The sequence below is a fragment of the Narcine bancroftii genome, chromosome 8 (genome assembly GCF_036971445.1).
Source record: "Narcine bancroftii isolate sNarBan1 chromosome 8, sNarBan1.hap1, whole genome shotgun sequence".
NCBI classification, from domain to species: Eukaryota; Metazoa; Chordata; class Chondrichthyes; order Torpediniformes; family Narcinidae; genus Narcine; species Narcine bancroftii.
The window spans coordinates 32254504-32278523 of record NC_091476.1 but is presented as its reverse complement, the minus strand read 5'-3'; the positions used below and the strand labels follow the sequence as shown (position 1 = coordinate 32278523).

Sequence of the window (24020 nt, the reverse complement as noted above, 5' to 3'; positions counted from 1 at the left end):
CATTCAAATCATGACTGATGCATTTTTCCTTGGAACTCCATTCTCCCACCTTCTCCCCATGACCTTTAGTACCCACTCATCGAGAACCTATCAACCTTTTCTTTAAGAATGCCCCATAATTTGGCTTCCACACTGTGCCAATTAATTCCACAAATTCACTACCCTCCAGCTGAAGAAAGGTCTTCTTATCTCTTGCTCTGCCGTCTTCCCACTACTGGAAGCATTTTGTCTCTGACCACTCCATCCAGCCTTTCGGATAAGCAGGTTTGACATGTACAAATTTATTTGATAGTCAAAATTTGAGTACTATACATTTATTGGCATCAGAGACACTCCCTCAGTTAAATTAATCCATTATGCAATACTTGTATGAAGTATGCACATTTAATAAATTGACTGATTTATCACAAACTGGACCTCTTGATTTATTCCTTGAAGAAGGGCTCAGGCCCAAAACATCAGCAATATATCTTTGTCTCCTTCAGATGAGTCATCAGCTTTTAAATCAACTCAGTTTTATCAACATTCATGAACAATCCTCAATTATACAAATTTTTGCATGTAGTTTCCAAAACAGGAGAAAATTCTATTATATTCCTCCTGAGTTTGTGAGTTTGTTTAAATAAATGACCTTGCAGTAACAATGTAAAATATAACATTTTATCAAACTTCCAGGCTGTTGTTCTTTTACCCAACTCTTCTGTTATTGAAATAAGTTGAGTACACTTTATTATCCATAAAACCAGTGCATGAGAGAAATCACAAATACAATTCAAAGACCTGTAATATTTATGTTTAACATCACAACCAAATCTAAGTTTTGTTTCTTCCTGCCAAATATCTATCATATACAATTATATTTTGTGTAATCATCTGTCAATGTTTCATCTCCCCTTAGTAAATTAACATCCAGTTATGATCCGTTTCAGACATGACATCAACCTTAAGCATTCCAACTTCACTACTTTGTAAAAATCTGATACATACCTGGGATCACAATAATATGATTTTCTCTACCTCTTCAAAACACACAAGTCTTGTTAAAAAGAATGGTCTTTTAACGATACTGAACTCAACAATTTAAATGAAGCCAATGACATCAGTCTCCCATTCATGGGGAAATCCCAAGTTTTAAAAAGTAATCAACTTTATTGGGAAATTTATACATCAATTATTATCCAATTAAAAAACAGTTAACTGTCCTCACTTAGATGATAGAAGTTAAGGATGAAAATGGTTTTTATACGAGACATCTGTTATGCAGCAATAAAATAGGTCCAAAAATGGACACATTAAAATAATACCAACATATAATGTAAATGATTCCTTTATTTTTATGCTCTACTTCTTCCTGCCATAGTTTATTCTCTCATATGAAGATGGCCTCCTTCCCCGCCAACATTTTTGCTCCAATCTTTCATTTGTTTGCTACATTTCTCAAGTGTTTAATGACCTTGTTTCCGTAATGATTGTCATTTTGCCACTGCTGTGAATGATCTGTGTGCTGACTATTTTATTTCTTCTCCCCAATTGCTGTTTATTGGTAACTTGCCCTTCTGGAGGAGGTTCCATTTGATCACAGTGAGATAATTGAAAATGAGGATGGATGTATACCTCAGCTTAGCTCAGTCATCCAAAAAATCTTCAGTTTGCCAGTCACTAAATTCAATGGAAGTGATAACAAGGATCTATGATCTAGTTCCTTCATCAGAAGTTTGCATTTTGTCAGTTTGAACTGGTTTTATTTCAAGTGTGTTTTGGCCACATGATGCAACTACTGTGCCATGATCAGGGAGAATGCAGGAATTTAAATTTGACCTTTTCTACAGCAGCCTATTTAATAAAGATGTCTGAGATACTGGTAGTTAATGATTATTGGTAACGCAATGAGGGGTGAAGGAAAGCATGACTGGTCCTGCTAACCCAGGGGTGGGCAAACTTTCACCATGTGTGGGCCAGATGCTGTATCAGTGGTCGAATAGCAGGTCGCACTGATGCTACCATAAATTAATTAAATAAATAGAATGAATATGATGATGCATTTCAGGTCAGGGAAGGCATATTCAAATCTGGAAATCACGTTAGTCATTAAAATGACACAATAAAAAAAACCATAAATGTCAAAAAAGGAGAAAAATTAAAACAAAATAACTCACCCCAAAATAGACAGCAGTGAGAGGGAGAGAATGTCATAGTGGAGAGGGGGAATGTCACGGAGAGAGGATGAGTGACGGAAAAAGTTAGGAAGTGACAGATTTACAAACAGATAGGAGGAGAGGTGGGGAAGTCTCGCACAGAATACAGGGGAGGGGGGTATTCAGCTCAGAGTGCAGGGGAGTCTCCAACACACTGAGGGCAGGCAAGCCATGCACAGGGGGGTGGGGAGCCACACATCAAAGGTGGCAGCTGTGCACCAGGCCCGATATATTTGGATTGTGGGCCAGATCCAGAGTAGATTGCTCACCCCTGTGCTTTACCAATCTGAGTACCTGCCTTGTCTGTATTTGGAAAGGACTTTGTGACCTTCTAGCACTGAAAGGCAAACTCAACTGGAAGTAGATCTGGGGGAAATCAAGGTGGTGTCGTTGGTTAGCAGGGGAGTCGGGTCAGCTGGACAAATCAGTGGGTGAAGGACAGATTGAGCAAAGGACTGTGAGCCAGGATGGGGTGCCACAGACTAACTAAATAAGAATAAGAAGCCATTTTAAGTTCCTGAGTGGAGAAAAGCCATCATCAACAAGCCAAGAAAAAAGTAACCAAAGTAAAAGAATATCTCTGCAAAGAATAATCCAAGGACACTATAAATTGACTGATAATAGATCACAAGATCATATATTTTCATAAAACAAATTAAAAGCAGGAATATCAACTGTTTTATAAGTTCCTGTTACTTGTTCCAGACCCCCATGTGTCTAACATGCGAATGGGGAGCCCTGGAGCATTCAGTTCAGCACTGGAAGCCTTTAGTTTATTTAATTGGAGAGACAAGGAAGATGAATTTAAATGCCATAATAATCTCACCACCTCCTCAACTATCCTTTCACCTCCCCAGTCAGGAACTTCCTCCCTCATTTATGCTGGAGCCCGCAGCTCCCACATTGCTCTCTTCACGCAAAGTGGTGGCACTGCCAGACCTGCTATAAAGGCAGCCCTGTCACTATTGTGGACTCAGGAGAACGGGAAATGGAAGCACAGTGCTATTCCACAGGGTCGAACTGCACAGTCCTGATGACGACAGTTCTGTTTAGGCTTTAAACAACTTGTTAGAGGAGCCAGTGGTGTTTTTTTGTTAAAATCTTGGAACTATGAGTCTGTTCATAAGATGGTGTCACATGTATGCTGGGTGGTGTAAAATGAGAGATTGCAGACCCAGGGGGGTGGGGGCAATGCACTGATGAAGAGCACCAGAAATTGGAAGAACAACACCCAATGAGAAAGAGAAACATCAGAGACAACCCGACATGTCTGTCCTTGGTCTTGTACTATCCCACCCGTAAATTGAAGGAATAGCATTTGATTTTCCACCTGGGTACTTTCCAACCAGTTGGCATTATCATAGATTTCTCCAGTTTCTGCTAACCTACTCTCCATTCTCCCTCTCTTCCCTCGGTCTTCTTTCCCTGAGCTCTCCACCCCCTTCCCTCTCTATTCATCTAGCCATCCTTCCTCCCACTGCTTGCTGCTGTGTCCTCTCTCCTTATCCCTCTATTACCTCCTTCCTTTGGGACTGTAAACCTTCCCCCACACCTCACCTCCCCCCTACCATTTTGTTTGGAGGCCTGCTGACATTATCCCATACCTTAACTTTGGTTATGTACCTTCATCTTTGCTATCTAAGGTACATTCTTTGACCTGCTGAGTTTCTCCAGCATTGTGTTTTTACTTGAGTGTGAGATTGTTGTTACTACACCACTCAGCTAATTTTTCAATCTCCCTCCTGCGTGTTGATTCATTGGACTTTAAAAAAAAAATACAGCCCACTATGCTGGTATCTTCAGCACATTTGTAGATGCCACACAGTCATGCAGAAAGAGTAAAGCCAGTCGAGAAGAGGGCTAAGTAGCTATCTTGTTATGCTCCAGTCCTGATGAAGATTGTGGAATAGATTTCCCACTTAGCTTGGCAATTGGATACTTGTTAAAAATCCTTTCTCTGTTGTGAACCCCAAAATTTAATCTCAGGGCCAGACAGTACATTTTCCAATGCTGTATAATACTATGCATTCTCACAGTTACAGATGCTTTGGGTTTTTTTGCCAATTGAATTTTGAAGCAAGCATGGACTTTGCACTGACTAGTTGCATTGGAATTCCACGTCTGGGTCAACTTTACAGTGCCCTTTTGAGGACATACAAGAGAAACAGTGTTATTGCCATTTGACCAGAACTTCTACACAGGACCACTTCCTCTTGCTCCCCATAACACAGAAATTCTGCTCAAAATCAGCAAAGGGTCTCTTCGCATCCGTAGAAGGTAAAAATGTATAACTGATATTTCAAACCCGAGCCCTTCCTCAAAGTAGGAATTTTAAAAAAAGCAGGCAGGCACTTGAATTGAGCACCACGGCTCAGTCTGCTGCATTAACGTGGATCTCTCAGTAGCCACCCATTTAAATCCCCCACCCCATTCCCTTGCTGACATTTCTGTCCATGGTCTCATGCCAAACAGAGACAACAGGTTTCCGTTAGCCCCTCTATCCCTACATCTCCTTTCTTCTTATTCTGTCTCTTTCCTTTTCCGTGTTTCTTTCCCACAGCTGTGTTCACAAAGCCAACCTGCAGTCAGTTCACCTACCCAATATTTTATGATTACAGTGGGAGTAGGAAAGCAGAAGCTGTCTACACAACCCCTCAACCCCACCCCAATCAATTCTCCCCTTGCTCCCTCCTGTGCATATCCAATTAAGAGTTTTTGTCTGTGCCCCTCCCTTTTCTTTTAATTCAGGTGCCTGTCTGCTTTTCACTCACACCTTGAAGGTCTCAGGCCCAAAACATCAGTTATATATCGTTACCTCCTATGGATACTGTGAAACCTGCTGAGTTCCTCCAGCCTTTCTGAGTTTTTAACTACAAAAACAGCATCTGTGGACCTCCATGTTTCACTTCCTCTTGCTCCTCCACCAACCCCTTAAGTTATGAATCTTGGCATATTTTCCCTATTAGCTAATTTGCTGTGTGTCAGGTATTATACTTCATGCCTTTGGGGAAGTGGATTCAAGGAATGCAAGTATTGAGCATGTTGGAAATAGTTTCTAATCAGTATTAGAGTGCTAAACTTTTCAGAACCTCCATGAAATTGAATTTATGGTAATTAGCAATTAGATCCAAAACTGTATGGTAAACCAGACTTTTCAAAATAAATGTCTTATTAGCACAACTTCCAATTAGGACTTGTTTCCACTCCTTTCTTAACCTAAATCCTTTTACTCTTTACTTTTCTAGCTTGCAAGAGCACCTCATTTGAAGATTTGTAAGCTAATTATGCAGACTCAAAATGGTTCCATGAAAGAGAAACAGTGCCTGACATGATTGATTTGAGCACAACGGTTAAGTGGGAGGAGCAGGTATATTGCATTTGGACTGCCAGATGATATTCAGTGAGGACCACACATTTGTGTTATCTGCAGAGCTGCTGCTTCAGAGGTCACAGGTCCATGATCTGGTTCATTCCTGACCTCTGATTTTTAAAAAAAGACATTCAGCACGGTAACAGGCCACCCAATAAATCTACATCCCTGGTATGTTTTTGAAGGGTGGAAGGAAACCGGAGCCCCTGTGGAAAACCCAACAGACACAGGAAGAACATACAAACTCCTTACAGACAGTGTGGGATTCAAACCTCAGTCCAGTCCCAATCATTGACGCTGTAAAGTCATTGCACTAACCTCAACACCAACCATGCCATTCCATGTTGTCTGTGTGGACTTTGTATGTTCTGCCTGTGACCGCAAGAGTCCCTCTGATGCTTTGATAGCCCCTCAGGGACCAGAGATATGTGCTTTGTCAAGTAAATTATCTCAGTGTGTAAGTGAGTGATGAAATTCAGGATGGTTAATGGGAATGTTTGGAGAGTAAAATAGAATTAGGATAAATGGGTGTTCAATTACCTGTACAAATTCAGTGGGTCAAAGGACTTGTTTCCATGTTATATAACCCAAGCCTCTGAAAGGTTATGTGGAGAAATAACATTTTTGAATGGATTGAAGATTGTCTCAATGGGTAGAAAGCAGAGAATAGGAATAGGGGAGTCATTTCTAGAGTGCCAACTTTGACCAACAAAGGTTTAGTATTCAGATTGTAACTTAGCAGAAAGAAAATGTGGTCACCAAATTTAGAGCTAACACCCAAATGGGAAGACAAGTTGCAATGAAGGCTCTGAGAGATTGTGACAGATTAGATGAATAGGCAAATGGACAAACATTGCAGAAAACTGCAGAACAAATGTGGAAATTTGGGGCCCCATGTGCATGAAACATGAAAAGCTAGAGCACAAGCACAACAGGAGAAAGGAAAAGAGAATAGAATGTTGATCTTCCATTCAAAAGGTTTGGAGCCTAAAAGTGGAGATTGCAATGTGCAAGGCACAAGTGCAATCCTAAGTACTATGAACAATTCTTTTCTCCCATACAAGAAAAGCTATTATTTAATTGTAGGTTCTTCAGAGAAAGTTCATTGTGACAATCCAAGGTATGGAGAATGTGTCCCATGAGGGAGGTTGAAGAGAACTGTAATTATTCATTTGAGGCCTATCACATTGAAGTATAGAAGATTCCTAGGAGGATGGATGTGGTTAAATGGTGAGAAGGTGCCCCCACCCCCACTTTCGACTGCAAATCCAGAACCAAAAAGGTGTAGTCACAGAACAAGGGACACACAAAAGTACAAAGATGAAGAAGAAATTGTTCTGTCAGAGTGAAATGAATCTTTGAAACTCCTTTCTACAGAGAGTTGTGTGACAAAGATGGATAGATTTACAATTGGAAATCCAATTAAGGGTTATGGATAAAAGGCAGGAAAGCAGAATTAGGAATATCATCTCAGAGATGGCACAATAGCCTCATGGGGCTGAATGGTTTACTTATGTTCCTACCTCATACTGAAGAAAAAATCTCGAGAAATCATTTAAAAAAAATTGATGCATCTATAATATGGTCAATCTAGAGACTATACATGGAGGAATAGGAAATAAAGCCAATCTGGTGAAGGTATCTTAAATGTCACTTGGAAGACACAGAGCCATCATCAGATTAAGAAAATGTTTCAGATCCAAGGTCTCTTCAGAGTGAATGAAAATAAACAAGTTTGGAACTTAAATTCATTGAAGTTCTTCCTTCCTCTCCTCCTCCCCCACATTTTTCCTCCTTTTTTCTTCTACCTGACAAAGGGCCCAGACCTGAAATGTTGGTTACACTCAAGTTCCTTTCGATGCTGCGTGACCTGTCGAGTTTCTGCAGCATGTTTATGTATTCCTTTTTGGTTTTAGGTCATTTGGATGTGTTTAAGCATTTGCTAGAAAAGACTCTACAATGTACATTGCAACTGGACCAGAATAAAATAACTTGTTAACTTCACCACTACTGAAAGAGTTTTCTTCATTGTGCTGACTGAATTTGAGCTGTAATTAAGAGGATAATTAAGATAATTAATCTAAATCTTGAATATGACTAAATATTCAAAACTACTCCAATTATATGGTATTTAACTATTAAATATGATGCAAATATCTGTACATAATTAAAGCCTTCATAACTGACACTATCCCAAATAAGTCTTTTCACTTTCCCAAGACATGACGCAGCATCCCTTTCCCATTATTAAGAGAAAGGCGAAGTTCAGTCACAATCTTTTAAATTCATTTGGCCCAAATTTTTGAGGTGCATGAACATGCAACTTTTTTTTTTGGAGTTTCTAAGAAGGGTGAAATATTTGGGGCTAAACAAAATTCCCTGAATTTCTATATCTTTGAAAATCTCTCATTCATCTGGACAGCAAGGGTACTTGGTGGGCTGCAGGTTTGTGAAGGGGAAGAGTCCTTTTTGTCACTCAAATCAACCCAAAGTCCTGCAGACTCAAGTAACTACAAAATGGATCTTTCAATGGCTAAATTGCCACAGTAGCCCTCAGAGTGGTTGAAGTAGCTTTAATTGCAGACTACTAGGGAAAAGTGCTTGGTATTTTAAACCCTATTTGATATGGTAAATACCACCACCTCTATTATCTGAGTAGCAGGGTATTGTTTGAATGTGACACAAACAGAACATGCCTTCAGCATTCAGCTCTGCTAAACAGCAGCAGGCAAGAATGTGAGAATAATGTTTCTGGTATATTCACATTGAAACGATCTCAAAATTGCACAACTGTTTACCCACAGAAATTGGAAACAGTCCCTCATTTTTGTCACTGTTCTAAGGCCAAATTTTTGATCCCATCAAAGGAAAAGGTAAATAATTTGGCACCTTTACACCCAAGGTTAAATTAAAGTTGCAAGTAGTGCTGTTTATCTACTTTTCATTTCCATCTGATCAACAAGATTCTGATTGCAACTTAAGTCTGTTTCTAGTTCTTGCGCAAATATCCCACGTGTCTCCATCACATAAATTCTGTTTGATTCACATCAGCACTCAGGTGACAAGTTGAGAATTAAAGAAATGAATCCAAGAATAAGCACATGTATCTTACTCATTAGTAATTTTAGAAAAATGACATTTTTGATTATAGATCATCAATGAAATTGAGAAAGAAGAAATTGCAATAAAAATAGATTTCTTTTGTTTGTGGCTTAAGCAAAGATAATCGACACGCAAAATGGTATCAGCCAGCTGTGTCTCTGGTCTGTCAGTCTGAACTATCCATTGTTCACTTGCAGGATTAGTCTGTGTGCTCATTACATTTGAGTCACTGCAATGAGATGTTCTTAATTTTCTCAATGTCAGTTTGTGGCATTACAGCATATTAGTTCTTTAATAGTCACGTAGAAATCTCTTACTTGCAGTTGGCAAAAGCATACCGTCTTTCTTCACATCCCAAATCTGCTTGATACCTGTTGAGATAAATGATCTCAACTGTCTACTCAACAATCCCAAATGCCCTGTGACAAACAGGATTACACAGCTGGTTAGTGAATTGATAAAGACATCCAGATGTATTTAAATATAGAAAAACCAATCTTTAAAAGACACTGGGAAATTATTAGCTAATTAGAGGAATAGCTTGTTAGTCAGATGTTCATACAATTATTTCAATACTGGATTTTTTTGTGTCTAACCATCAGTAGACAAAACAAAAATAAACAATTAGAATGGAGGGTTTGTTATTTATGTGGTGCCAACTGCTTGCATAATGTACTAGGTCTAAAATAAGGGCATACCTGTCCTTCAGAGCTCATTGGATCACATTAGCCCATGGCAATTATTACTGTAGGATAAGTTATATTGATTATTCTCAATTAACACTCATGCAGTCGGAGTACACACCTGTCTAATTCCTTTTAATGGCTCTTCCTTAGGTTTATCCAATGGATTATGTTGAGCAAAACAAGGTGAACACCGAAAACCTGAGAGGTATGGAAATATCTGTTTTGCTACAATTCAACCAATTCGCACGATCATCCCTTGTCAGTGTAATTTATGTTTGTTAAAATTATTTCTCCACTTTCCAGGAGTGAAGCAATCCTAAACAGCATATTCTTCTAATTGATGCAATACAGGTACACAATCCTTTATCCGGAACCCAGTGTGTCTGAATTTCAGATTTTTCTGGATTTTGGAAAACCCACCCAAATTGTGCTGCTGTATCCACCCCCAACCGCCCGTCCCTCGGCCGCCTCCCCCAACCGCCCGTCCCTCGGCCGCCTCCCCCAACCGCCCGTCCCTCGGCCGCCTCCCCCAACCGCCCGTCCCTCGGCCGCCTCCCCCAACCGCCCGTCCCTCGGCCGCCTCCCCCAACCGCCCGTCCCTCGGCCGCCTCCCCCAACCGCCCGTCCCTCGGCCGCCTCCCCCAACCGCCCGTCCCTCGGCCGCCTCCCCCAACCGCCCGTCCCTCGGCCGCCTCCCCCAACCGCCCGTCCCTCGGCCGCCTCCCCCAACCGCCCGTCCCTCGGCCGCCTCCCCCAACCGCCCGTCCCTCGGCCGCCTCCCCCAACCGCCCGTCCCTCGGCCGCCTCCCCCAACCGCCCGTCCCTCGGCCGCCTCCCCCAACCGCCCGTCCCTCGGCCGCCTCCCCCAACCGCCCGTCCCTCGGCCGCCTCCCCCAACCGCCCGTCCCTCGGCCGCCTCCCCCAACCGCCCGTCCCTCGGCCGCCTCCCCCAACCGCCCGTCCCTCGGCCGCCTCCCCCAACCGCCCGTCCCTCGGCCGCCTCCCCCAACCGCCCGTCCCTCGGCCGCCTCCCCCAACCGCCCGTCCCTCGGCCGCCTCCCCCAACCGCCCGTCCCTCGGCCGCCTCCCCCAACCGCCCGTCCCTCGGCCGCCTCCCCCAACCGCCCGTCCCTCGGCCGCCTCCCCCAACCGCCCGTCCCTCGGCCGCCTCCCCCAACCGCCCGTCCCTCGGCCGCCTCCCCCAACCGCCCGTCCCTCGGCCGCCTCCCCCAACCGCCCGTCCCTCGGCCGCCTCCCCCAACCGCCCGTCCCTCGGCCGCCTCCCCCAACCGCCCGTCCCTCGGCCGCCTCCCCCAACCGCCCGTCCCTCGGCCGCCTCCCCCAACCGCCCGTCCCTCGGCCGCCTCCCCCAACCGCCCGTCCCTCGGCCGCCTCCCCCAACCGCCCGTCCCTCGGCCGCCTCCCCCAACCGCCCGTCCCTCGGCCGCCTCCCCCAACCGCCCGTCCCTCGGCCGCCTCCCCCAACCGCCCGTCCCTCGGCCGCCTCCCCCAACCGCCCGTCCCTCGGCCGCCTCCCCCAACCGCCCGTCCCTCGGCCGCCTCCCCCAACCGCCCGTCCCTCGGCCGCCTCCCCCAACCGCCCGTCCCTCGGCCGCCTCCCCCAACCGCCCGTCCCTCGGCCGCCTCCCCCAACCGCCCGTCCCTCGGCCGCCTCCCCCAACCGCTGGACTTTTCTCTGTCCTGCTCTTTGTATTTGTAGCACAATATTCTGCAACCTTGCACTCTTGACTTCCTGTGACACTGCAGCCTAAACTTTTTTCTTTCTTTTTAAGATATTTTAATTGAAGTTTACAATAATGCAAACATTTTAAAAAATACAATTGTATATTGAAATATAAATTACATGAAAAAGAAAAAAAATTGCCATTAATTCAAAACCAAACTCTATACAAGTTTGGAAAAAAACTAACAAGTGGGTATCAAGTGATAACAACCTGGAAATAGACAGGACTGCATCAAAGCTTATAACCACCCTAAAACTTTAGATTGTGGTAATGGTCCATAAAAGGACCCTATGTCTTTAGGAAATTAGTAAGTATTTAAATCTTTAATGGAATATCTATTTTTTTTTCTAAACTTAAACCAGACAAAATATTTTTTAACGTGTGTGTGTGTGTGTGTGTGTGTGTGTGTGTGTGTGTGTGTGTGTGTGTGTGTGTGTGTGTGTGTGTGTGTGTGTGTGTGTGTGTGTGTGTGTGTGTGTGTGTGTGTGTGTGTGTGTGTGTGTGTGTGTGTGTCCATTTAATCAAAATTGCATGTCTGGAAAAAATTGGAATTTGAGTTGGTCAATAAAACGCCATCATCTTGAAATGATCTAAAAAGAGGAATTAAAGGGCAAGGTTATAATTTAACCTTAAGAATCACTGATAATGTTTGAAAAATACCTTTTAATTTTTTTTCTAAACTAGGGCTTCCAAAATTTGTGAATCAAAGAAGTCTCAGCAATTTTACATTTGTCACAGAGGATTTATGTCAGATTAAAAACATGATAATTTAACTTAGCCATATGTACTCTATGAACGACTTTAAATTACAATAAGCCATATCATGTACAGAGGGAGGTCGTATGAATCAGATTACAAATGGAATTCCAAACCTCAACAGAAAATGAAAAAAAAGCATCTTGTTAATTCAAAACCCCTATCCCTCCCTATACAAGGTTGGGAAAGAAAAAACCTAATGTGTGAGTATCAAGTGAAGACCACCTGAAAATAAACAGCACAGCATCGAAGCTTATAACAAACCAAAAGACTCTCTTGATCGTAACTAATGAGGCCATTCTTAAATTAACCAAATTGTTACAAATGAGAGATATTGAACCTTTATGAGAAGGTTGTAAATCAAAAAGTAAATCAAGAATATTTGCCTCAAGAATTTTCAGGATCTGAGATCAAACTTTTTTTTTTAATTAATGCAACACTTGCTGTACTTAAAAATTGGATTTGCCTGAATAGCATGCAAAACATAGCTTCTCATTGTATCTGTCTGCATATAAATAAACAATTGAATTTAATTCAAAATTATCATTCACTCACTTCATTTTCTTCCATTCATTTCCAAAATCACTATGACCCCCTTTTAAAATATTTACTTTGTTCCTGATGACACATTGCTTGCTGATAGAAATGAAAGTTTTGATTTAATTTTGTTGGCCTTTGTATATTTTATTTGTGATCCCATATTCTTTGAAATGGGATTTCAAATAACAAGTAATCTATGATATTAATAATATCAATTGTTACCCATAATACCCTAATGTGACATGAGCATAGATTTAGCCTACTTTCAAATTACAACATTCCTTCCATTGTCGTTTAGAATTTTGGAATTGTACATTATAGCTCTCAAATATAATAAGAAAGTTACATTTAACATAATCTCCTGGTGTGATATTGCTTTTACAACATACCAGGAGATTATGTTAAATGTAACTTTCCAGGAGATTATGTTAAATGTAACTTTCTTATTATATTTGAGAGCTATAATGTACAATTCCAAAATTCTAAATGACAATGGAAGGAATGTTGTAATTACCAGGAATAATTTTGGACAGTTTAAGAGCTAGCCTTCTACATAATCCCACAGGCTTCCTGCCCAGCAAGGTCAGTTCCTCATATTCTTGTACATAAATTGTTGCTTTGCAATGGTCCAGGAGGAAAAGAGTAAATGGTGAAAGAGTGTGAACATTACATTATTAATGCTGATTCCCTTTAGTACAGTTGCAGTTAATTGACCCAAGGTTTGGAGTTTAGCAATTTTAGACATTCAGAGGCATTTTCAAAGTTTTTAAATTTTCAAACATAAAGGCAATTAGTTTCTACATTCTAATTTCCCCATTGCTTATTTCTCTACTTTTCATATTACTTTTTAAATTGATAATAAATACATTAAATAAGGTCCATGGTAAATAGAATAAATTGGAGTATGTTATTTATACACGATTTCATTTGGCCACGAATACACTCCAGATGATTAATGACAATGAAACAATGTGCAGCAGTTTCATTACAAATTTTCCAACCACAATTTTATTTCAGTTCCCCAACTAAATTTCTTGATAATGTTGACATCAGGGTATCAATGGAGGGTGATTTGGTGATGGTAATGCTATTGAATTTCAAGGATGGGTAGAGAGGATTAGCTCAAATAGATTATTTCATTTGAGTTAGTTTTCTTTTCATATGCCGCTGTAAAAATTGGATGTTCTGTAGGTCTCAGCCAGCTTGGTCAGTAATGCCATTGCAGAGCCAAACTTGATGAGATTAATTTCTGTGTCTTCTCTATCTTCAGTGTCACTTTCATGTGACATGAAAGTGAAGTGATAAAGCAGGGGAGTCAAACTCAAATTCACGGAGGGCCAAAATTAAAAACTTGGACTAAGTTGTGGGCCAAACTAAATATTTATTGAAAATTTTCAACAACATCTGCAGGTTTTCTCTTCTTTCAACATATGTAATGTTAAACTTTTTCTTATTAAAATAAATCTTTAATAATAGTTTTGGTTAAACTCTTTCCAGAAGAAGCATTAACAAATGAGAAATAAAATATTTAATAAATAATATTTCTCTATAGCCTTTAAGCTCCTTTTAAATGTTTTTTTTTTCACAAGCCAACAAGTCAAAAAAAACAACTTGCTTCAATGACAAACAGGTTTATCTTTTAAAATGATGAACATATAGTCTGCCTCCCACCTGTCTTGAAAGGTCCTGTTTTCTGTCTTTCGTTTGGCCATTTTTCGTAAGGGGTTTATTACACGTGAGTTGGGCGACAGGTCACAGATGCCAATGAAAGTAAAGAGAGGAGGTGGGGGCGATTAGCAGGCTGACGGGCCGGCGCCAATGCATTTGCAAAGCATTCTGGGATTTGTAGTATTAGCTGTGCATGCGCTATACTGGCGCAGTGGCCAGCGGGTGAGCTCTAATACATATTTGATATGATCTTGCGGGCCAAATATAATTATATCACGGGCCAAATTTGGCTCGCGGGTCTGAGTTTGACATGTGTGTGATAAAGTAACTGATGGTAACTAGCAATAAAGGTTCCTGCAGATCTGATATCAAGAGTCTTTATGAGGTCAATGGGAAAGAAAAGGGATGTAATTTTAGAAATTTGGGTTCTTAGTTACCTGCTATCGCGTTGTCAGGGCACAAGTTCTTTCCCTTGCTGTGATTGAATTTTGCTTATTGTCTCTTGCCCAGCGATAATAAAAAGCTTACTGTGCCTGCTATCTAGGTAGCCCTCAATAAAAAGGTTATCACTGATTTTTTTTTTAATCTGGGAAGCTCAGCAACAGGTGAAAAAAAGGTTCACCATGACAATGTACAAACTAGGTTTCTAGTAAACAAAATTTGGAACAACCAAAGGATTTGCGTGTCTCCTTCAGACACCAGTTTGAATTCAACCACAGTGCTGTGATCTGGGCTCACATTCAACAAAATGCCAAATAACATGAACTTTTGTAATAACTCTAAAATTTAAAAGTCAGCTTTTTTCATGGTTTATTTAAACGATCAAATTTAAAGTTCATTGGGTATCCTGGTGGGATTTGAACCCCTGATTCTGGAACAAGTCCAGGCCTTTGGATAACTAGTCTCATAACACAACAATCTGGCAACAATATTTGTATCCACTCTGTAACCCAGCATGCAGCTGGAGAATCATTTTGTATATCTGGTTTTAGATCCTTTGCCAAAGATTGTGCAGTGTTACGTATGTGGCTGCAACCAAGGCTGCAAATACAGGTGAACAACGCAAAATAAATGATTTTATTCAATATTTTTGTTCGATGTTGAGAAAGCAGGAAATTGTACGAATTTGTGTTGTCTATAATTTGTGGCTGTAATGAACAAAATGTATAAAACGAAAGAAAGGGCATGGAATGGAAATGTGCTTTTTTATTTTAAAATTAAAATTATATTTACAACACACTGGAAGCCAATTCTAGTCATTTAAATCTGTGCTGCCCAATTATACCCAAATTTACCAACAACCCCATGTTTTAGAGGGTAGGAAGAAACCAGAGTATCCAGAGGAAACCCACATGGACATAGGGAGAATGTACAAACTTCTTACAGACAGTGCCAGATCTGAACCCCAGTCACGGGCAACTGTAATAGAATTCTCATACTAGATAGTGAGAAATAAAATAGTTTTTATTTCAAAGAGTATCAAATTTTCATTTGTCAGAGACAATAGTTAAATCCAAAAAGCCATAACATATTCTGTCCCAGCATTCAGAGACATGTGAATTCACTTCACTCTTGTTTTGCCTCAGAATGGCATATTCCCAAATAATTACAGTCACTGAACTTTCTAATCTTCATAATTTGTCTATTAAAGGATGGAGAACACAAGGAATTCCAATACACAATAAAATTCTCCATCTGTTCTTTTGCTATGAAAATTTTACCTGGAACAATTCAGCACAAGAAGTTCTCAAATTAAACTGCAACTCCATTGCATGCATATAATACCCAAGCATCCATTCCTTGCATATTTATGTGTCTATCTAGAAGCCTCTTAAGCACAACTATCGTATCTGCTTCCAGCAGCCCATTCTGTATAAAAGACCCACCCTACACATCTCCTTTGAACTACATTTTTACATTAAGAGAAGGATTCTGATTGTTCCCCTATTTCTGCCTCTCGTGATTTGATGAACCCCTCGGCTCTCCCTCAGAACTGTGCTCAGAGAAAATCCATGATTGCATCACCAAAGTTTGGCCCCAAAAACCATCATAAATTCACTCAGCTCACCATTAACTTTAGGAAGAGCATTCCGAAGAACCACACACCTGTCTTCATTGATGGGACAGTAATGCAAAGTACCTTTAAGTTTCAAGCAGCTTCTATATCAGAGGACCCCACCTGAGACCAGCACATTAAGGCAATTGTGAAGAAGGCACACCAACACCTCTAATTTCTGAGAGGTTTTGGGAAATTTGGCAGGCCATTGAATACTCTATTGAACTTTTACAGATATACTGTGCAAAGTAAACTGACTGATTGCATCAAGGCATAAATTTATAACAAAAGATCCCAAGAATGCACAGCCTATAAAAAATGACAAAGCTATCCAAGTCTATCAAGGCCACAAACTCCATTCATTGAAAACATCTACTGTATATGAGACACTGCCTCAAAACAATAATCCACATTATAAAAGGACCCCAATTCCCCTGGACACAACCTCTTCTTTCTGCCACTTTCAGGTAAAAAGTGCAGAAGCTGAAAGTCCAGCACTTATAGGTTCAAAAACAGTTATTATCCAACAGCCATCAGTCTCTTGAATCTCTTTAATTATACATCCCTAGAAGTGTGGTCACACCTTTCCTGTTCCTCAGCTCCACCCATATGACCTCTGTAGACGAGCCCTCTGAGCTGACCTGTCTAAGCACAGCTGTAATATTTTCTAGGATTTGCAATGCCACTACTTCCCCTTTCATCCCTCCTCCTCTATCTCGTCTGAAATAATGGAACTCAGAACATTGATCTGCCTGTCCTGCCCCTCCTGTAACCAAGTCTCACTAATGGCAATAATGATCTAATCCCACATGCCAATCACACCATAAGATCATCTGCCTTTCCAACACTACTCATTGCATTGAAATAAATACAACTGAGAACTTTTCATCATGTGCAAACATTTGATTTCTGTCTATACATGAAGTCCTTGCCTGGTCTTTATCATTCTCCACCTCACTATCTAGTCTAACACTGTTTTGCATCCTCCTGCAAATCTGGTTTAACAACCCCCCACCCCCCACCCCACCCCTTAGCAGCACTAGTGCAGATGCAAACAGTCCATCTGACAGAAAGTACTGTTTTAACCAAACAGAAAATAGTCTGTGACCACTTTTTTTCCTTACAAGAAGTGCATATGCATCTAATCTTTCTTTTTTATATGTATTGTCTATTTTCTGGCTTCAATGTGGTAATTTAACTTAAACCACTATGGCCTGTTTGGCTGCAGCCAATAAGAATTTTGGTTCAACAATAACTTCTCATCTTACTTCATCAACCAAAGTATGTCCAGCACCTCCCCATATCTTATATTCTCTAATCCAGGAAACAGCCTGGTGACTCTCTTCCATGGGGAAGCCAATTCTGAATCAAAACTATAAATTCTGCACAGACAACATGCATCTTAATCTTCTACATCATACTGTGAGGAATCTTGTTAAATAACCAACTAATGGCCTTCACTGCTTGACCCTCATTACTAGCTCAAAAAAAATCCATCAAGTTTGTGAGACATGACCTGCCCCCATAAAAAGACATGCTGACTGCCCCTCATTTGACCATGCTTCCCTACCACTAATGTGTAACAGCAGTTGGTAACTTCCTATATTATTCCCATTTCCGTTCTTGAACAAAGGAACAACATAGATCTCTCCAAGGTCCTCTTAGTAGAAGGGCTACAGACAACAATACAACTCACCAGAAAATTAAAATAGATTCACAATCTATCCGAATTATTGGATTGACCTTTCCAATACAAAAATAGTACAACTTTATAGTTTCTTGTTAATTTTAATTTCAAGTTTAATAGATTAATCGATTCATTCATTCATTGACTATTTTCCAGATGTGCTTTCATCAATTTAGATTTTGGCATGGAAAAGATTTTTTCTTCTTCTTCACCAATGTATTGTTAATTTCATATCACCATAAAGTTCAAATATTTTCCATGTCAAGACACTATTTGTCTTGCTAGATTTTTGAAAGTATGGTTGTTGATAGACACATGCTTTTGATTTACACTTAAACTTAACCATGACTATTTTCTTAAACCATTTAATTCTCACAAAATTCTTCATATTTTTTCCAGTTTTGAAAGTTTCTAGATAATAATTGCCTTTGACCTCCTGCTGATTTAAATCCAACCTAATGACCAGTGATGCATGGAGCTTTGAGGCTTTGGCGCGAGAAGCTTTGGCGAACTGAGGCAGAGCTTGCTTCCATTGATGAGAAGCAATTTAGTCCTTTATTAAATTAGGAGTAAGTAATGGAGTCAGCTAGGGCAGTAGATTGCACCAATTTCAGTACATGGAAAATCTGAGACAGCATAATTGTCCCTGATGACTACACCTGCAAAAGATACATCCAGCTGTAGCTCTTCATAAACCGAGTTATGGAACTGGAGCTGAATGAACTTGGGATCATTTGAGAGGCAGAGAGGGTGATTGAGAGGGGTTTCAAGGACAGTCACCCTCAAAGGTCAGAAGGCAGGTAACTGGGTGACTGTACAGAGGGAATGGAGAGAGAGAGAGAGAGAGAGAGAGAGAGAGAGAGAGAGAACACTCCTGTGGGTATCCCCATCAACAATACATAGGAAGTAGGAACAAGAGTAGGCCAAAAATGACTCATCGAGCCTGCTCCGCCATTCAACAAGATCATGGCTGATCTAATTTATGACCTAATTCCACCTACCTGCCTTCTCCCCATATCCCCTAATTCCTCTATCATGTAAAAATTTACCTAACCAAATTTTAAATATGTTTAATGAAGCAGCCTCAACTACTTCCCTGTATTTAACCAAAAAGAAAATATAATTTTGGATATTGTTGGTGGGGATGAGCTACCAGGAACAAGTTGTAGGGGTCAGGTCTCTAAAACTGAAACTGGACCCTCATCTCAGAAAGGAAGAAGGGAAAGGAGGAATGCAATAGAGATAGGGAATTCAATAGTTAGGGGAACAGATAAGAAGTTCTGTGGGAGAGCAAGAATTCAGGATGGTCTGTTGCCTCCCTGATGCCAGGGTGCACAATATCCCAGATTGTGTTCTCCATATTCCCAGGAGGGAGGATGAGCATCCAAATATCATGGTCCATGTAGGGACCAATGATGTGGGTAAGAAGGAGAAGAGGTCCTGCAAAGAGAGTTTAAGGAGTTAGGTGCAAGGTTGAAGGACAGGACCTCCAGGGTTGCAATCTCAGGAGTGCAACCCATGTTATGGGCTAGTGAGGCTAGAAATAGGAAGTTAATGCACTAAATACATGGCAAAAGGGAAGGTGCAGGAGGGAGTGCTTCAAGTTTCTGGACAATTGGGCTCTGTTCCAGGGAAAGTGGGACATGTTCTGATGGACTGTTTGCATCTGCATTAGTGCTGCTCGGTGGGGTGGGGGGGGGGGGGGGGGGGGAGGGTTAAACTAGATTTGCAGGAAGAGGGAAAACAGAGTGTTAGAGTAGATAGTGAGATGGAGGATGATAAAGACCAGGCAAGAACTTCATGTATAGACAGAAATCAAAGGTTTGCACATGATAGAATGTTCTCAGTTGTATTTATTTCAATGCAGATGATCTTATGGTGTGGATTGGCATGTGGGATTACATCATTATTGCTATTAGTGAAACTTGGTTGCAGGAGGGGCTGGTCTGGCAGATCAATGTTCTGGGGTTCCATTGTTTCAGACGTGATAGAGGAGGAGGGATGAAAGGGAAAGTAGTGGTATTGCAAATCAGAGAAAATATTACAGCTGTGCTTAGACAGGTCAGCCCAGAGGGCTCGTCTACAGAGGTCATATGGGTGGAGCGGAAGAACAGGAAAGGTGTCATCACACTTATAGGGATGTATTATAGAACACCCAATAGTCAGAGAGGATTCATGGAGCAAATATGTAGAGAGATAGCTGACCGATGTAAGAAATAGAAAGTTGTGATAGTAGGAGATTTTAACTTTCCACATATTGATTGGGATTCCCATACTGTAAAAGGGTTGAATGGCTTGGAGTTTACCAAATGTGTTCAGGAAAATTTTCTAAATCAATATATAGAGGTGCCAATGAGATAGGATGCAACACTTGATCTCTTATTAGGGAACCAGGCAGGACAGGTGAAAGAAGTCTGTGAGGGTGAACATTTTGGGTGCAATGACTATAATGTCATTAGTTTCAAGTTAATTACGGATAAGGACAGGTCTGGTCCTCAAGTTGAGATTCTAAATTAGAGCAAGGCCAATTTTGTGGAAATGAGAAAGGATCTAGGAAGAGTGGATTGGGATAAGTTGTTTTCTGACAAGGATGTGTTCAGTAAGTAGAAGGCCTTCAAAGACTAAATTTTGAGAGTTCAGAGTTTGCATGTTCCTGTCAGGACCAAAGGCAAAGTTAACAGGCATAAGGAACCTTGGTTTTTAAGGAATATTGGTGATCTAGTTAAGAAGAAGTGAGGTGTAGAGTATGTGTGGGCAACAAGGAGCAAATGAGGAACAGTATAGAAAATGTAAGAAAATGCTTAAGCAGGAAATCAGAAGACAGGAGATTGCTTTGGCAGATAATGTGAAGATAAACCCGAAGGATTTCTATAGCATGTTAATAGTAAAAGGATAGTAAGTGACAAAATGTGTCTATTAGTAGATCAGAGTGGTCATTTATGTGTGAAGCCTCATGAGATGGGGAGATCTTAAACAGTTTTTTTGCATTAGTTTTTACTCAAGAAATTAGCATAGTGATTAGGGAAGGAAGGAAAACAACCAGTAATGGCATGGAACCTATAGAGATTAAAGAGGAGGTGGTGCTTGCTGCCTCTCAGCAAATAGAGGTAGATGAATCCCTTGGGTCTGACATGATATTCCCTCAGACCTTGAGGGTGAGTAGTGTAGAAATTTCAGGGGCCCTGGCAGAAATATTTAAAATGTCCTTAGCCGCAGGTGAGGTGCCGGAGGGTTGGAGGCTAGCTCATGTTGTTTCTTTGTTTAAAAAAAAGGCTACAAAAGTAAACTAGGAAATTACAGGCCAGTGAGACTGATGTCAGTGATGGGTAAATTATTGGACAGTGTTCTGAGAGATCAGATATACAAGTATTTGGACACCCAAGGGCTGATTAGGGATATTCAGCATGGCTTTGTAGATGGAAGGTCGTGTTTAATGAATCTTAGAGTTTTTCAAAGAGGTTACCAAGAAAGTAGATGAAGGAAAGGCTGGGATGTTGTCTACATGGACTTTAGTAAGGTCCTTGACAAGGTCCCACGTAGGAGGTTAGTTCAGAAGGTTCAGACACTAGGGATCAATGGAGAGGTTGTAAACTGGATTCAAAATTGGCTAAATGGGAGAAGACAGAAAGTAGTAGTAGCTGATTGCTTTTCAAACTGGAGGCCTGTGATTAGTGGTGTACCTCAGGGTTTGGTGCTGGGACCATTGTTGTTTGTTGTCTATATGAATGGTCTGGATGATAATGTGGTAAATTGGATAAGCAAGTTTGCTGATGAACTAAGATTGGAGATGTTGTGGACAGTGAAGAAGGCTTTCAAAGCTTTCAGAGGGATCTGGATCAACTGGAAAAATGAGGCAGAAAATGGTAGAAGGAATTTAGCATAGACAAGTGTGAGGAGTTGCATTTTGGAAGGACAAACCAAGGTAGGTCATACACAGTAAATTATAGGGCACTGAAGAGCGCAGAGGAACAAAGGGATATGGGAATACAGATACACAATTCCCTGAAAGTGGCATCACAAAAGAGAGGATTGTAAAGAAAGCTTTTGACATCTTGTCCTTCATAAAACAAAGTATTTAGTATAGGAGTTGGGATCATAGGGTGAGGATGATGAGGGCAAATTTGGAGTATTTTGTGCAGTCCTGGTCACCAAACTACAGGAAGGATATCAATAAGATTGAAAGAGTGTAGAGAAAATTTACTAGGATGTTGCCAGGTCTTCCGGAGTTGAGTTACAGGGAAAGATTAAACAGTTTAGGATTTTATTTCTTGGATCTTAGGAGAATGAGGGGATTTGATAGAGATTTACAAAATTATGTGGAGTATTGACAGAATAAATGTGAATAAGATCTTTACAGAGATTTGGAGAGATAAGAACAAGAGGACATGGCTTTAGGGTGAAAGGCGAAATGATTTGGTGGATCATTTTCACTCAGAATGGTGGGAGTGTGAAACAAGTTGCCATCTACTCACACTTAAGCTTTAAGAATAAATTAGATAGATACATGAATGGGAGAAGTCTGGAGGGTTATGGAATGGGTGCAGGTCAGTGGGACTAATGGAATGATGTTTTGGGACAGACTAGAAGGGCTGAATGGCCTGTTTTCTGTCCTGTCGTGTTCTATGGTTCGAATGAGATTAGAAAAGGGTGCCCCTTCTATTAAAACTTTCACTCAAAATTAATTTGAGTAGCCTTCAAATTGAGTCCCTGTGGATAAACTCCCAGAATAAAACAGCTCTCAAATATTAAACTAATTGGTAGTTAAGAAAAATGAATAACTTTACCCATTTAACTATGTTAGGAGCTGCCAGTGCTGCGTCCAGCTGTGCCATTAGCTCTTCATTCCACCTGCCTTCCCGACGTTACCAAGCTAATCGATTAGGATTAGCTGCAAAAATACATTTTTATAAAATCTGACTGTTCGTAAATTACAAACTTCTTCAGCCAAGGTTAAAAAAAAAAGTTTAATTTGTGGGGGGGAAAAAAACAAGAAATTCCCATTAAATTGCCTTCAGCAAAATAATATTTTTTTCTTCAGTGAACAGTACACAGCTCCATTAAGAATGAAGCATTGTTCTGGGACCACAGGTGCACTGATAAATGACCTCACTAATTAGTTTCTCAGTCATGTGCTGCACTTGTATCCCATAGCTGTACATCACTTCATGACCTCATTATCACTTAGAAATGTCGAGGGTACACAGATAATGCTCATTTTTATAGCATTTAGATCTATTGAGGTTAATGGTGGCTTTGTGTATACTTTTTCCCAACATAAGGCATTGCCAGTTATGAACGAATATCATAAAGATTCATCATCACACATGTTGAGGCTTGCTGCTTTCATATAAAGACGAATGCTTAAAGCGATCATAACATTCTGAACTTTAAGTTATGAATTTATCTCTGAATATAAATTGATTTAGATTTCTACTACCACAGACAACATTGAAAATAACCAGGATAAACAGTAATTTCTATTCTCTGCTCTTTTGTAATAAAACTGTTTCCTATATTTCTTACAGATTCTTAAAATCCAAATGTAGTTTTTGATATTGTACTTTTAGAGGATCTTGATCCACGTTCACAATCATTTTCCGATTTGCTTGTTTCTTTAACACGTGCCAAGTCAATGGCTTCTCAAGTTTGCCTGTATCTCTGTCTTATTTAGTCACACAATTGCACAGTTTAAGGACAGAAATTGACTTTTATCATCCCTCACTGATTTCCAGATTAATCTTAACATGAGCAGGGTAGAAATTGTTATGGTTTTTGAAGTGATATAAAATATTGTCTGAGAAGGAATCCATTTTCTGAAAAAACTAAAGATCATTCAAGTCTGTAGCATTTTGTGGATCTATTAGATGCAAAACAACAATTCTTTTGGGAACAATAAAGCAATTTTTTTTTCTTTCCACGGTGAGTATCATAACTTTAAACTGAGCAGGATCCAAATTCTTCACGAGCTGTGATTTCTACTATGAATTTTCTGATAAATTTGAACAAATGATGGTAATCAAAGTATTTCCATTATGCAGCTCATTTTTACCTTTTTTTTGATCAAATAATATAGTGTCAGTGCTATTAATGTCAGTTTGCTGGGAGTTTAGTGTCTGGGGGTCACAAAATTCCAGTGTTACAAGCAAATTGAACTGATATCTTTACCGGGGGAGGGAGAGTCACAGTTTTGGTCGGCATCATGGTGGCACAGTTGG

At 40.5% G+C, this 24020-nt stretch overlaps 2 long non-coding RNA genes across 2 annotated transcripts in view; one reads left to right on the top strand and one right to left on the bottom strand.

Moving 5' to 3' along the window:
* Positions 1 to 12565, bottom strand: part of LOC138741702 (uncharacterized) — a 37098-nt gene extending 24533 nt beyond the window's left edge. The window contains exons 1-2 of the long non-coding RNA XR_011343682.1: positions 12410 to 12565; positions 8985 to 9086 (exon numbers count right to left, since the gene is read on the bottom strand). This is a non-coding gene — a long non-coding RNA (uncharacterized lncRNA). The remainder of the gene's footprint in view (positions 1 to 8984; positions 9087 to 12409) is intronic.
* A 361-nt stretch (positions 12566 to 12926) lies between these two features.
* Positions 12927 to 24020, top strand: part of LOC138741701 (uncharacterized) — a 29605-nt gene continuing 18511 nt past the window's right edge. Inside the window, exon 1 of the long non-coding RNA XR_011343679.1 lies at positions 12927 to 12976. This is a non-coding gene — a long non-coding RNA (uncharacterized lncRNA). The remainder of the gene's footprint in view (positions 12977 to 24020) is intronic.